The sequence below is a fragment of the Monodon monoceros genome, unplaced genomic scaffold (genome assembly GCF_005190385.1).
Source record: "Monodon monoceros isolate NGI ecotype Baffin Bay Population unplaced genomic scaffold, NGI_Narwhal_1 Contig473_ctg1, whole genome shotgun sequence".
Lineage (NCBI taxonomy): Eukaryota > Metazoa > Chordata > Mammalia > Artiodactyla > Monodontidae > Monodon > Monodon monoceros.
In genome coordinates, this window is record NW_021700609.1 from 182,521 (window position 1) to 198,202 (window position 15,682).

The following is a 15,682-nucleotide window of genomic DNA, read 5'->3' on the forward strand; positions in this document are numbered from 1 at the left end:
TGCATTAAAGGATGTTTACCAGCAGATACCGATAATATCCCCCAAATCATGGCAATCTATCTCCAGACATTGCAAAATATCTTCAAAGGGCAAAATTATTCCTACTAGAAAACCACTGATCTAGGAAAAGGAACAAATTGATAAATCCTCACTCTCAAGATTTGTAACCACAAAACTCTCCCTTGAGCCCATCAGATGACTGACTCAGTCAACTATGGAGTTTCGTCTAAAGGAAGTCAAAAAGAAAAAGAAAATAGAGACATATCGTTATTTCTGACCATAGAGATTACAGGGAGGACAAATAAAAGCTATAAAATACAATCTGATTCTAATCTGACTTCTCTCTGAGTTTTGGTCCAAAGGAAAGGGATTTGTTAGCTGTGTTGGGAGAATTACTTAAGGACAAAAGAATTACTATGTCAACCTAAATGTTGGACTTTGGAAAAGAACGGCCTTGAAAGCTGCTGGTAGTGATGTGTAAGTGGTCACATAAAACTAAGCTTGTTGGTGCAGAGTGGATAGGATGTAGTAAGGTCAGAATTTAGCTTTCTCAAGTCCCCTTCTATTCTTGTGTGTTGTATATGGGGCACTGAATTTTCCATATTGCCCTGCAAAGTGCATGTACAGAGTGACCATGAAGGGACCAACTAGCAATCAATTGTTTATTCCCTATAAGACCTCTTAGGAAAAAGTGAAACATTTGATCAGGCACAGCTAAGTTTATTAGACATACTGTAAGAAGGGAGAATACCACCTTGACTGAATCTTATTTGTATCTCAGAAGAGGGAAATCAAGAGGTACTATTTTATTTGGAATAGGAAAGATATTATCACATAGTAGCTTTAAATTGGTAAACACCCTGAGATGAGGGTCTTAAAGCAAATTGTGTTGAACAAAATGTTAGTCTTCTTAAATAACTATTGATACTTCAGGTGATACACAGTCATATTGTTCAATAGCAATAATTTCTTGGAGAAAGTAGCTAAGTTCCTCATGCTTATTCTCAGTATTGTTTAAAACAGGGTCAAGAAAATTTATGTTGGTTTCAGTTATCATGCCAAAAAGTCAACAAGTAAGGAAGCATATGGTTTTTCAGTGAGTTTCAAAGATGTACTCAATAAATTAGATTAGAAACTAAGACATTCCCAGCAAAAGGGAGAAAAGGACCTGAGGTGAATCATCCTTAGACTTTAGCTACAGTGGACAAAAAAATGCCTGAGTGTGGAATATATTTACCTCTGCAGTCACCCATTCAGGGAGCAGCTCAGATCATGTTAAAGGGGAGACCAGGGAATATACGGTGTGGATCTGGGAATCTCTCTTCTCAATCCCTATAAGATCTTTTAAGAGCAAACAGCATTTTCAGCGAGAGAGTGAAGAGAGGGAGGACCCAGAGATCGAAATCCAATAATTTTACTGAAAGAACTCTTTGAATTATTGTATCACACAAATTTTATAGGATTGGACATTATTTTTCACCTTAACAAATACTTTATCCAATCAACATTAAAAATCAAAAAGGTATATAGTGCTTCCCTAGTGGCGCAGTGGTTGAGAGTACGCCTGCCGATGCAGGGATGCAGGGGACACGGGTTCATGCCCCGGTCCGGGAAGATCCCACATGCCGTGGAGTGGCTGGGCCCGTGAGCCATGGCCGCTGAGCCTGTGCATCCGGAGCCTGTGCTCCGCAACGGGAGAGTCCACAACAGTGAGAGGCCCGCGTACCGCAAAAAAAAAAAAAGGTGTATAGATTTTGCTTCTCTGTGTACAGTGTATTTTAATGTGTGAACCCTGTGGTTAATAACTGCTATGTTATACATTTCAACAAATGACTGCCACAAGAAATTAGCGAGGGAAATGTCCATGTGAACTACCTGGAAATTGTCGCACACACACACACATACACACATACACAAATAGAGTAATAGAGGTTTAAATGTACCTAAGATTTAAATTCAGAGAGGAAAAAAGTTCATAAGGGTACTCCAGAGCAAGAGAAACATAAGCAAGGTATAAAGGTGAAAATTTTATAATGCATGTTTTCAATTTGCAGTTGGCAACTTTAACATGCATGTTTTGTCAGGAAAACAGAAGTTATGTTAGATATTTAATCTGTAGGAATTTAACACAGGGAATTGCTTACTGATTCATTGAAAAGAAATGGAGAGAAAAAAATGTAATGGCTCAGAGTAAAAGGGAGAAATAGGTTACCAGCCAAAAATAGAGAAACTGCTTCCACTCATGGTCTTGATTCCATAGGTTGAATATTTTTACCATTCTCTGAAGGCACAGCTGCTGGTGGTGGTGCTAGGACACCAGGGGATACCACTAAGTCAATCAATTTAGTCATCACCATCAAAACTGGAACTACCAAAAGGATTTCATCTGCCTCAATTAGGACTAGTTAAAGAGTATGGCCCTGCAGCAACCTCCAGTCACTGTCATCAACACCCTAACTTTCTAAGGTCCTGCCTGTAACTGCACTGGCAGAAATTAATAAAAAGACGATTTGCATGGGAGTCTGAGAAATATAACTTGTGGGCTCTTCAAGGGTGGTGCAGGGCCTTAGAAATAACAAAGAAATATCCAGGTCAATAATAGATAAACTTCTGAAGCTTTAAAAGTTCTCATAATTTCTTTCTTTTCAAATACCTTTCCAACTAAGAAATTTGTGATCATTTTTGTCCTGGTAATTTAGGCCTTAAGGCAAAGGCTCAACATGAATCTATTTTGCTAGACTGAGCTTTTGATCTTTATTTATTTATTTGTCCACATGTCCAACAAATATTTACTGTCTTCTGTGACCTAAGTACTTATCTAAGCAGATTACATGACTAACATTAACACAAGACAAATGTGTTAATGTATTAATTTTAAAACCTCATCCCCAGTTATCATATTCACTCCCTGTTTCAAATTCCTCTCAACATTTTCTCTTAACCCACTCAGTCAGTCATTAACCCACACCTCTTCAACAAAGCTTTTCTAGTCAAAATCACCAATGAACTCCATGTTGCAAAATTCAATATTAAATTTTCAGTCTCACCTTACTTGACCTTTGACTGTGTTATTTCCTTTTACCTGAAACTTTTTTTGAGTGACTTAGAAGAAACCTCACTCTTCTGGTATTTCTCTGACATCATGGATGATTCCTTTTCATCTCTCTGACCTTCAAATTTTGGTGTGCTCAGTAGCTCAGCCTTTGAGCTACTCCACCTCTTTGTCTACACTCATTTTGCGATTTCATTTAGCCTAATGGCTTTAAATGCCGTTAATTTTCTGTTACCTCCCAGATTTTATATTACTGGTATGAAACTTGCCTCTGAAACAGTCCTATATATTCAACTGCCTATTTGATTGGTGTGCTTGGTTAGACAAGAAACATTTCAAATGCAAGACATTCAAAATTGACCCCTAATGCTATCCCACCCATGGTCTTAATTTCAGTAAATGATTACTCCATTCTTCATGTTTCTCAGGAAAAATACCCTGGACTTTCCTTCCACTCCTCTCTTTTTTTGTATCCCAAATAACATTGGCTTCATTTTCCAAACATATCCAAAATCTGACAACTTTTCATCTTCCCCACTATCATCATAAGCCATCATTTCAGTGTGGATTACTGTCACAGTTCCTTTATTGTTCCTCCTGTTACCAAGTCCAATCTCGTGCTGCTCACTCACAACAGGTTAATTGAGTAGAGAGAAAAGGCGATGAGACAAGGAATAGCCATCTTATTCAGAAAGTAAGTAAACTGAGAAGATGGTAGAAAAATGTCCGAGAGAAACATCTTGCTCGGGTTAGAATACAGGCTTCTTTTATGCTATTAAGGGTGAAAGCAGGAGGGGCGGGAGTGAGGTCTGGAGGTAAGAAATAGCTGCAGGCATCTGGGTGCTGGCCAGGGTCAAGGGAGGTTACCAAAGGTCTTTGCTCATGATCAGTATACTCATTACTCTGGTCTGGTCATGATGTCCCTGCAGAACTGGATAAGACAAATCTTACTTTTCTTTTTCATGTTTCCTTATTTCCATAAGGATGCAAAATTTCCGCGAAGGGGCTATTATGGACACCTCAAGCTATGGGCAAAATTCTTTCAATAATTAGGGTGCTTATGTGCAGAGCTAGTGTGACTAAGCAAAAGCAATTAACAATAGAACAGAAAGGTTACAACAAAGGAAATATATCCAGTATGGAGTCAGACTTGTTCTTCCCTGTTATACTCTTGCACCCATTATTACCTCCCTAGAGTTTATTTGGAATAAAGGAGCCAGAAGTATCCTTTTTATAATGCCATATCATATGAGTCCTTTGCTAAGTCATTTGTAATGGAATCCATTTCTCTCAGAGCAAAAATAGAGCTTTTACCACAGACTATGAAGTGTCAAATGGCCTAGCCCCACTCCCTCTCTGACATTATCTGCTACGATTCTCCCCTTTGTATCCTCTACAATAGTTATCTTGTTGGACAAAGACAAAAGCACTTCAGCCTTGGCCTTTGTATTTGCTGTTCTCTGCTTAAATCTCTTCTCATAGATATGTACAAGCCTCATTCTGAGACATATATCAGGTGTTTGCTCAATTATCTTAATCTCAGGGAGGTGTTCCTTGGCTACTCTATTTAAAATTGGCAATGCCCACCACTGCAGGACTCTTCATCTGCTTTCCCATCTTGATTTCCTTTGTATTTTCAATATAATTACATATAACTATATATATCGTACCTATATCCAAATCTATATAGCTATTTCTACGCATACATGTTTTTTAACCACTGTATTTATTGCCACATCACCAGACCCAAAACATAATTTCTAGTCACTAATATGTAAATATGTGTTGAATAAGTAAACAATGAATCAGTGAATTTTTTTTGTAAAATAAGTTAATTTTTTTAAGAAAAAATAAAAGTAAAGACTTCTAGAATTATAAAATAAATGGCAATTCTTATCTAATTAAATAATCATTGTCATTTCTTCAGTTTTTTAGAAGAGAAACTCATTTCTTGACCTATTAAATTTGAAAACTTTTATTTTACATAGAAAGTCCTGAAGTTTAATTTTAAAAAGGGGATTTTTTTAGTCATAACGTGATCTGGAAATAGTTTAATCTAAGTCCTTCATTACATAATTTTAAAATAAAAGAGACTATAGCTAAACTGTTGCACAATTAGTCTCATTCTACTAGGTCACAGAACATCAGGGAAGGGAACACATCTATTATAAATTGTTATGTAATATTTCACAATTTTTTCACTGTATTATACTTTACTTTCTCATGGAGTAATATAGCAGCCTTGTGAAAGCGTCATATCTTGCCACCAAAGACTTTCATATTTCTATTATTTTTTTATAATTATACATACAAATTCTTCATGGCAGTGTTCAAAATTGTTTAATGGATTGGGGAATTCCCTGACAGTCCAGTGGTTAGGACTCCACACTATCACTTCCGAAAATGCAGGGTTGTGCAGCCAAAAAACAAAATGGTTTAATGGAGTGAGATCAAATACATATTTCATGTAGTAATGTTATGTTCTACCTGATATTGTTTATGTAGTGTGTATGTTTTTATACTTTAAGCTCCCTGCCGCCAAATGAAGAGCTTCAAAAACATTACTTTTGTCTATAACCATTGGAAATAGAGAGGAAGGTCAGAAAGTCTGTAAAATTTTAAATTAGTGGCCATTTAAACTTTATATTAATGTTACCATTCAAAATTATTTTGGTATTTGTAACTATGTATTTGAACACTTGGTATCAAAAGACAAAAATTTCAATGATTATTTCCCTGACAAAAGTAACATCACTTTAATTAAACATATCTGACAAATTAAAATAACACTTTTAAAATTATCATTTTTTATTTTTTAATAAATTTATACTCCCCATCACCCATTTCTCCACCCACATCCCTTGCCTCTGACAGTCACCAATAATCTGTTCTTTATATCTATTATCTTGGGGTTTTTTTAGATTTCATATATAAGAGAGATCTACAATAATTGTCTTTCTCTGTCTTACTCATTTCTCTTAGAATAATGCCCACAAGGCCCATCTATGTTATTGCAAATGGCAGGGTTTCCTTCCTTTTTATGACTGAATTACATATTCCCCAATTCTTTATCCAGTCACCAATCATTGGACACTTGGCTTGTTTCCATAACTTAGCTATTGTAAATAATCCTGCAACATGTGGGTTCATATATGTATTTGAATTAGTGTATTTGTTTTCTTTGGATAATACCCAAAATGAATTGTTAGATGGTATAGTAATTCTATTTTTAATTTTCTGAGGAAACTCCATACTGTTTTCCATAGTGGCTACACCAATTTACATCTCTACAACAGTGCACAAGGCTCCTTTTTTCCACATCCTTGCCAACATTTGTTATACCTTGTCTTTTTGATAATAGACATGCTAACAGGTATAAGGTGATATCTCATTATGGATTTGATTTGTGTTTCCCTGATGCCTAGTGGTGTAGTGATGTTAAGCATCATTTCGTGTACCTGTAGGCCATCTGTATGTCTTCTTTGTAAAAAGGTCTATTCAGATCTGCCTATTTTGAAGCAGATTGTTTATTTGCTATTGAGCTGTATGAACTCTTTATGTATTTTGGATATTAGCCCATTATCAGATATATAATTTATAAATATTTTCTCCCATTCATTTTTTTATCTTTTTTACCTGTTTTGCTGTGTATAATTTTTTTAGTATGATGTACTTATTCATTTTGGCTTTTGTTGCTTTTTATTTTGGTAACAGAGTCAAAAAATCATCACCAAGACATATAACAAGGAGCTTATGTCTTCTGCTGGGAGTTTTATGTTTTCAGGTCTTACTTTCAAGTCTTTAATCATTTGAGTTAATTTTTGTGTATGTTATAAGCTATTAGTCAAGTTTCATTCATTGTATGAGGCAGTCCAGTTTTTCCAACATCATTTATTACAAAGACTGTCCTTTCCCCACTGTATAATTTTAGTTTCTTTATCGTAATTTAGTTCACTATATAAGCATGGGCTTAATTCTGGGCTCTCTGTTCTGTTCCATTGATCCCTTTGTCTGTTTTTGTGCCTAGAAAACTCACGTTGTATGAAGAATTAATGAAATACTTATTAAATGAATGAACTAAGTTATTTGTTTTTTTTTTTCACGGTACACAGGCCTCTCACTGTTGTGGCCTCTCCTGTTGCGGAACACAGGCTCTGGACACGCAGGCTCAAAGGCCATGGCTCACGGGCCCAGCCGCTCCGTGGCATGTGGAATCTTCCCGGACCGAGGCATGAACCCATGTCCCCTGCATCAGCAGGCAGACTCTCAACCACTGTCCCACCAGGGAAGCCCCTGAACTAAGTATTTTTGAAGACTGTGATCAATGCTTGCTTGGAATAAATAAGGAAAGGTATTTAAGGAAGACAACATTTTTCCTTGGCCAAAAATAGTGCTGATAAAAAATAAGATAAAAGAGGGGACTGCATAGTAAATCCACTTAAAGGGTGTTTTTATGTAAATGAAGTGGTTTAAATTGGCCACTTTTTAAATTTGCATCTTATTTATTTATTTATTTTTGGCTGCGTTGGATCTTTGTTACTTCGTTACTGTGTGAGGGCTTTCTCTAGCTGCAGAGAGCAGGGGCTACTCTTCATTGTGGTGTGCAGTCTTCTCATTGTGGTGACTTATCTTGTTGCAGAGCCTGGGCTCTAGGCATGCAGGCTTCAGTAGTGTGGCACGTGGGCTCAGTAGTTGTGGCTCACGGGCTCTAGAGCACAGGCTCAGTAGTTGTGGTGCACTGGCTTAGTTGCTCTGCAGCATGTGGGTTCTTCCCAGACCAGGGATCGAACCCATGGCCCCTGCATTGGCAGGCGGATTCTTAACCACTGCACCACCAGGGAAGTCCCTAAATTGGTAACTTTTAAAGGTTGATTAATCTTACATTCTTCCAAGGTATTTGCTTCTAAGGACTTTAGAAGTGAATAATGATTACTTGAAAGAAGAGAATTAAATTTTCTATAGAAATACAATGTTTCATTGAAAAATGAATATTTGCAACAGTTCATAATGAGATTTCAAAATTCCACACAATATTCTGGCTTTTTAAGGTCAATAGGAATTATTTAACTATAAATATTTTTATACACATAAATGTGCCAGAAAGAGCATTAACCTCCCCCACCTCTTAAATTTTTACTTAGACACGTATAATCTATTTTAAAGCCTATTCTCAAATTAAGCTTCCTCTATCAAAAAAAGAGGAAAAGAGAAATTTAAGAATGGTCTGAAATTCTTTAAAATTTGGTCCATGTATTTATTTTGTTTTGTTTTCTTCTTGGACATACACTCATTTATCAATCAAAATATCTTGTTTATATTCCTCAAAATATGCACCAAATTCTAGAGAATGATCACAAAATACAGTTTAAATACAAATGTTTGGGAGTAACAATTGATATTAGGTTGGATTCAAAGGTACTAAATACAAACAGTATTTTAAAGGGTAGCAGAATATGCCACCCCTAAATATACCACCATTACATAGGATTTTTTTGAGCTCAAGGCAATTGAGAAGGAGTACTCATTTATTTTTTTTTAATTTTATTAGAGTAGAGCTAATTTCCAATGTTGTGTCAGTTTCAGGTGTAACACAAAGTGAATCTGTTATACACATGCATATACCTGTTCTTTTTTATATTATTTTCCCATATAGGCCATTACAGAGTATTGAGTGGAGTTTCCAAACTTCCAATTTATAACTCCCCCTCCTCCTTACCCCCTGGTAACCATAAGTTTATTTTCTACATCTGTAACTCTATTTCTATTTTGTAGGTAAGTTCATTTGTACCCCTTTTTTAGATTCCACATATACATGATATCATATGGTATTTGTCTTTCTCTTTCTGACTTACTTCAATCAGTATGATAAGAAGTCAATCTAGATCCTTCCATGTTGCTGCAATTGGCATTATTTTGTTCTTTTTTATGGATCAGTAATATTCCATTGTATATGTGCATCACATCTTCTTTATTCACTCCTCTGTTGATGGACATTTAGGTTGCTTCCATGTCCTGGCTATTGTATATAGTGCTGCAATGAAATTGGGGTACAAGTATCTTTTTGAATCATGGAATTCTCTGGGTATATGCTGACAAGTGGGATTGCTAGATCATGTGGTAGCTCTATTTTTAGTTTATTAATGAATCCCATACTGTTCTTCACAGTAGCTGTACAGGTTTACAGTCCCATAAACAGTGTAGGAGGGTTCCATTTTCTCCACACCCTCTCCAGCATTTATTGTTTGTAGATATTTTGGTGACAGCCATTCTGACCAGTGTGAGATTTTATTTGCATTTCTCTAATGATAGTGATGTTTAGCATTTTTCATGTACTTTTTAACCATCTGTACTCTTCTTTGGAGAAATGTCTATTTAGATATTCCACCTTTTTTTTTTTTTTTTTTGCAGTACGCAGGCCTCTCACTGCTGTGGCCTCTCCTGCTGCAGAGCACAGGCTCCGGATGCTCAGGCTCAGTGGCCATGGCTCACAGGCCCAGCCGCTCCACGGCATGTGGGATCCTCCCAGATCAGGGCATGAACCCGTGTCCCCTGCATCGGCAGGGGGACTCCCAACCACTGTGCCACCAGGGAAGCCCTCCACCTATTTCTTGATTGGGTTGTTTGTTTTTTTGTATATTGAGCAGCATGAGCTATTTGTATATTTTGGAGATTAATCCCTGGTCGGTTGCTTCATTTGCAAATATTTTCTCCTGTTCTGAGGGTTGTATTTCTGTTTTGTTTATGGTTTCATTTCCTGTGCAAAAGCTTTTAAGTTTAATTAGGTCCCATTTGTTTATTTTTGTTTTTATGTTCATTACTCTAGGAGGTGGATCAAAAAGATCTTGCTGTAATTTATGTCAAAGAGTGTTCTGCCTATGTTTACCCCTAAGAGTTTTACAGTAGCTGGCCTTACATTCATGTATTTAATCCATTTTGGATTTATTTTTGTGTGTAGTGTTACAGATTGCTCTAATTTCATTCTTCTACATGTGGCAGTCCAATTTCCATAGCACCATTTATTGAAGAGACTGTCTTTTACCCATTGAATATTCTTGTTTCCTTTGTCATAGATTAGGTGACCATAGGTACATGGGTTTATCTCTGGAATTTCTACCCTGGTCCACTGATTTATATTTCTGTTTTTGTGCCAGTACTATACTGTTTGGATGACTGTAGCTTTGAGATATAGTTAGAAGTCAAGGAGACTAATTCCTCCAGCTCCATTCTTCTTTCTCAAGATTGCTTTGGTTTTATGGGGTCTTTTGTGTTTCCATACAAACTCTAAATTTTTTTGTTCTGATTCTGTGAAAAATACCATTGGTAATTTGATAGCAATTGCATTGAATCTGTAGATTGTCTTGGGTAATATTGTAATTTTCACAATATTGATTTTTCCAACCCAAGAACATGGTATATGTCTCCACCTGTTTGTGTCATCTTTAATTTCTTTTATCATTATCTTATAGTTTACTGAGTATAGGTCTTTTGCCTCCTTAGGTAAGTTTATTCCTAGTTATTTTCTTCTTTTTGATGTGATGGTAAATAGAATGGTTTCTTGAACTTCTCTTTCTGATCTTTTGTTGTTAGTGTATAGAAATGCAAGAGATTTCTATGTATTAATTTTGTAACCTGCAACTTTACCAAGTTCATTGATGAGCTCTAGAGTTTTCTGGTAGTTTCTTTAGGATTTTCTATGTATAGTATCATGTCATCTGCAGTGACAGTTTTACTTCTTGTTTTCCAATTTGGATTCATTTTATTTCTTTTTCTTCTCTGATTGCTGTGGCTAGGAATTTCAAAACTATGTTGAATAATAGTGACAATAGTGGACATCCTTGTCTTGTTCCTGAACTTAGAGGAAATTCTTTCAGGTTTTCACCATTGAGAATGATGTAAGCTGTGGGTTTGCTATATATGGTCTTTATTATGTTGAGGTAGATTCCCTCTATACCCATTTTGTGGAGAGTTTTTATCATAAATCAGTGTTGAATTTTGTCAAGGCCTTTTCCTGCATCTATCAAGTTGATCATATGGTTTTATTCTTCAATTTGTTAGTATGGTGTATCACACTGATTCATTTGCAAATATTGAAGAATCCTTGTTTCCCTGTGATAAATCCCACTTGGTCATAGTGTGTGCTCCTTTTAATATGTTGTTGGATGCCGTTTGCTAGCATTTTGCTGAGAATTTTTGAGTCTATATTTATCAGTGATATTGGTCTGTAATTAGTGTGTGTGTGTGTGTGATATCTTTGTCTGGTTTTGGTATCAGGGTGATGGTGGTCCTGTAGAATGAGCTTGGGAATGTTCCCTTTTTTGTAATATTTTAGAAGAGTGTCAACAGTGTAGTTGCTAACACTTCCTTAAATATTTCATAGAATTTGTAAAGCCATCTGATCGTGAACTTTTGTTGGTTGGAAGATTTTTAATCACAACTTCAATTTCAGTATTTTTGATTGATCTGTTCATATTTTCAATTTCTTCTTGGTTCAGTCTTAGAAAGTTATATTTTTCTAAGATTTTTTTCATTTCTTCTTTTCATTTCTTCTTTCATTTTTTTCATTACTTCTAGGTTGTCCATTTTATTGGTGTATAAAATTGTAGTATATCTGTAGTAATCTCTTCTGATCATTTGTACTTCTGTTGCATTTGCTGGAACCTCTCCCTTTTCATTTCTAATTTTATTAATTTGAGTCCTCTCCCTTTTTTTATTTTCAAATAAAAATGACTACATTTTTATCTGGCAAAAAATTGTATACACATGGTTTAAATTTTTTTTTTAATTTTAGCAGTTTTTGGCAATCTTAATTAAATACAATATATTACAACCAAACCAAAACATAGTTGTTTAAGTAACAACTGTTAAGAGTGCCATGAACCATGATGCCCAGACTCCCTCCCCACCCCACTGACCCCTAGAGACATAGAGCAAAGAAAAATCTTCCCATCCGGATAAGCTCATCTCCCACCCCGCTTAGGAAGCTAACTAATAGGAAGCAACAGAACAAATGAGTAGTGTCATCTCTTCCCTCTTACATTTCCCTCCATCCCACCCTCCCAATCCCACCCCTATAGGCAGTCACAAACCACCTAGCTGATCTCACTGTGCTATGCAGCTGCTTCCCACCAGCTATCCATTTTACGTTTGGTAGTGTATATATGTCCATGCCTCTCTCTTGCTTTGTCACAGCTTACCCTTCCCCCTCCTCATATTCTCAAGTCCATGCTCTAGTAGGTCTGTGTCTTTATTCCCATCCCACCCCCAGGCAATTCAGGACCTTTTTTTTTTTTTTTTTCTTAGATACCATATACATGTGTCAGCATACGGTATTCGTTTTTCTCTTTCTGACCCACTTCACTATGTATGACAGACTCTAGGTCCACCCACCTCACTACAAATAACTCAATTTAATTTCCTTTATGGCTGAGTAATATTCCATTGTATATATGTGCCACATCTTCTTTATCCATTCATCCAGTGATGGCCCCTTAGGTTGCTTCCATCTCCTGGCTATTGTAAATAGAGCTGCAATGAACATTTTGATATGTGACGCTTTTTGAATTATGGTATTCTCAGGGTATATGCCCATTAGTGGGATTGCTGGGTCATATGGTAGTTCTATTTGTAGTTTTTTAAGGAACCTCCAAACTGTTCTCCATAGTGGCTGTACCAATTCACATTCCCACCAACAGTGAAAGAGTGTTTTCTTTTCTCCACACCCTCTCCAGCATTTATTGTTTCTAGATTTTTTGATAATGGCCATTCTGACTTGTATGAGATGATATCTCATTGTAGTTTTGATTTGCATTTCTCTAATGATTAATGATGTTGAGCATTTTTTCATGTGTTTGTTGGCAATCTGTATATCTTCTTTGGAGGAAAGTCTACTAGGTCTCCTGCCCATTTTTGGATTGGGTTGTTTTTTTTTTGTTGTTATTGAGCTGCATGAGCTGCTTGTAAATTTTGGAGATTAATCCTTTGTCAGTTACTTCATTTGTAAATATTTTCTCATTTTCTGAGGTTTGTCTTTTGGTCTTGCATATGATTACCTTTGATGTGCAAAAGGTTTTAAGTTTCATTAGGTCCCATTTGTTTATTTTTGTTTTTATTTCCATTTCTCTAGGAGGTGGGTCAAAAAGGATCTTGCTGTAATTTATGTCATAGAGTGTTCTGCCTGTGTTTTCCTCAAAGAGTTTGATAGTGTCTGCCCCTACATTTAAGTCTTCAATCCATTTTGAGTTTATTTTTTGTGTATGGTGTTAGGGAGTGTTCTAATTTCATACTTTTATATGTACCTGTTCAGTTTTCCTAGCACCTCTTATTGAAGAGGCTGTCTTTTCTCCACTGTATGTTCTTGCCTCCTTTATCAAAGATAAGGTGATTATATGTGCATGGGTTTATCTCTGGGCTTTCTATCCTGTTCCATTGATCTATAATTCTGTGTTTGTGTCAGTACCATACTCTCTTGATTACTGTAGCTTTGTAGGATAATCTGAAGTCAGGGAACCTCATTCCTTCAGCTCCACTTTTCGTTCTCAAGATTGCTTTGGCTATTTGGGGTCTTTTGTGTTTCCATACAAATTGTGAAATTTTTTGTTCTACTTCTGTGAAAAATGCCAGTGGTACTTTGAAAGAGATTGAATTGAATCTGCACATTGTTTTGGGTAGGATAGTCATTTTCACAATGTTGATTCTTCCAATCCAAGAACATGGTATATTTCTCTACCTGTTTGTATCATCTTTAATTCCTTTCATCAGTGTGCTATAATTCTCTGCATACAGGGCTTTTGTGTACTTAGGTAGGTTTATTCCTAGATATTTTATGCTTTTTGTTGCAATGGTATATGGGACTGTTTTCTTAATTTCACATTCAGATTTTTAACCATTAGTGTATAAGAATGCCAGAGATTTCTGGGCATTAATTTTGTATCCTGCTATTTTACCAAATTCATTGATTAGCTCTAGTAGTATTCTGGTAGCATCTTTAGGATTCTCTAGGTATAGTATCATGTCATCTGCAAACAGTGACAGCTTTTCTTGTTATTTTCCAATTTGGCTTCTTTTATTTCTTTTTCTTCTCTGATTTCTGTGGCTAAAACTTCCAAAACTATGTTGAATAAGAGTGTTGAGAGTGGGCAACCTTGTATTGTTCCTGATCTTAGTGGAAATGGTTAAATTTTTTTACCATTGAGGATGATGTTGGCTGTGGGTTTGTCATATATGGCCTTTATTATGTTGAGGAAGTTTCCCTCTATGCCTACTTTCTGCAGGGTTTTTATCATAAATGGGTGCTGAATTTTGTCAAAAGCTTTCTCTGTTTCTATTGAGATGATCATATGGTTTTTGTACTTCAGTTTGTTAATATGGTGTATCACGTTGATTGATTTGCATATATTGAAGAATCCTTGCATTCCTGGAATTAACCCCACTTGAACATGGAGTAGGATCCTTTTAATGTGCTGTTGGATTCTGTTTGCTAGTATTTTGTTGAGGATTTCTGCATCTATGTTCATCAGTGATTTTGGCCTGTAGTTTTCTTTCCTTGTGACATCTTTGTCTGGTTTTGGTATCAGGGTGATGGTGGCCTCGTAGAATGAGTTTCGGACTCTTCCTATCTCAGTTATATTTTGGAAGAGTTTGTGAAGGATAGGTGTTAGCTCTTCTCTAAATGTTTGAAATAATTTGCCTGTGAAGCCATCTGGTCCTGGGCTTTTGTTTGTTGGAAGACATTTAATCACAGTTTTAATTTCAATGCTTGTGATTGGTCTGTTCATATTTTCATATTTTCTATTTCTGTTTCCTCCTGGTTCAGTCCTGGCAGGTTATGCATTTCTAAGAATTTGTCCATTTCTTCCAGGTTGTCCATTTTATTGGCAAAGAGTTTCTTGTAGTAATCTTTCATAATCCTTTGTATTTCTGCGGTGTCAGTTGTTACTTCTTTTCCATTTCTAATTCTATTGATTTGAGTCTTCTCCCTTTTTTTCTTGATGAGTCTAGCTAATGGTTTATCGATTTTGTTTATCTTCTCAAAGAACCAACTTTTAGTTTTATTGAACTTTGCTATCGTTTCCTTCATTTATTTTCATTTATTTCTGATCTGATCTTTATGATTTCTTTCCTTCTGCTAACTTTGGGGGTTTTTTGTTGTTGTTGTTGTTCTTCTTCTTTCTCTAATTGCTGTAGGTGCAAGGTTAGGTTGTTTATTTGAGATGTTTCCTGTTTCTTAAGGTAGGATTGTCTTGCTATATACTTCTGTCTTAATACTTCTTTTGTTGCATCACATAGGTTTTGGATCGTCTCCATTGTCATTTGTTTCTAGGTATTTTTTGCTTTCCTCTTTGATTTCTTCAGCGATCATTTCGTTATTAAGTACTGTATTGTTTAGCCTCTATGTGTTTGTATCTTTTACAGATCTTTTCCTTTAATTAATATCTAGTCTCAAAGCATTGCTGTCAGAAAAGATACTTGATATAATTTCAATTTCCTTAAATTTAACAAGGCTTGATTTGTGACCCAAATATGATCCATCCTGGAGAATATTCCATGAGCACTTGAGAAAAATGTGTATTCTGTTGTTTCTGGATGGTCTGTCATATAAATATCAATGAAGTCATCTTGTTTAATATATCA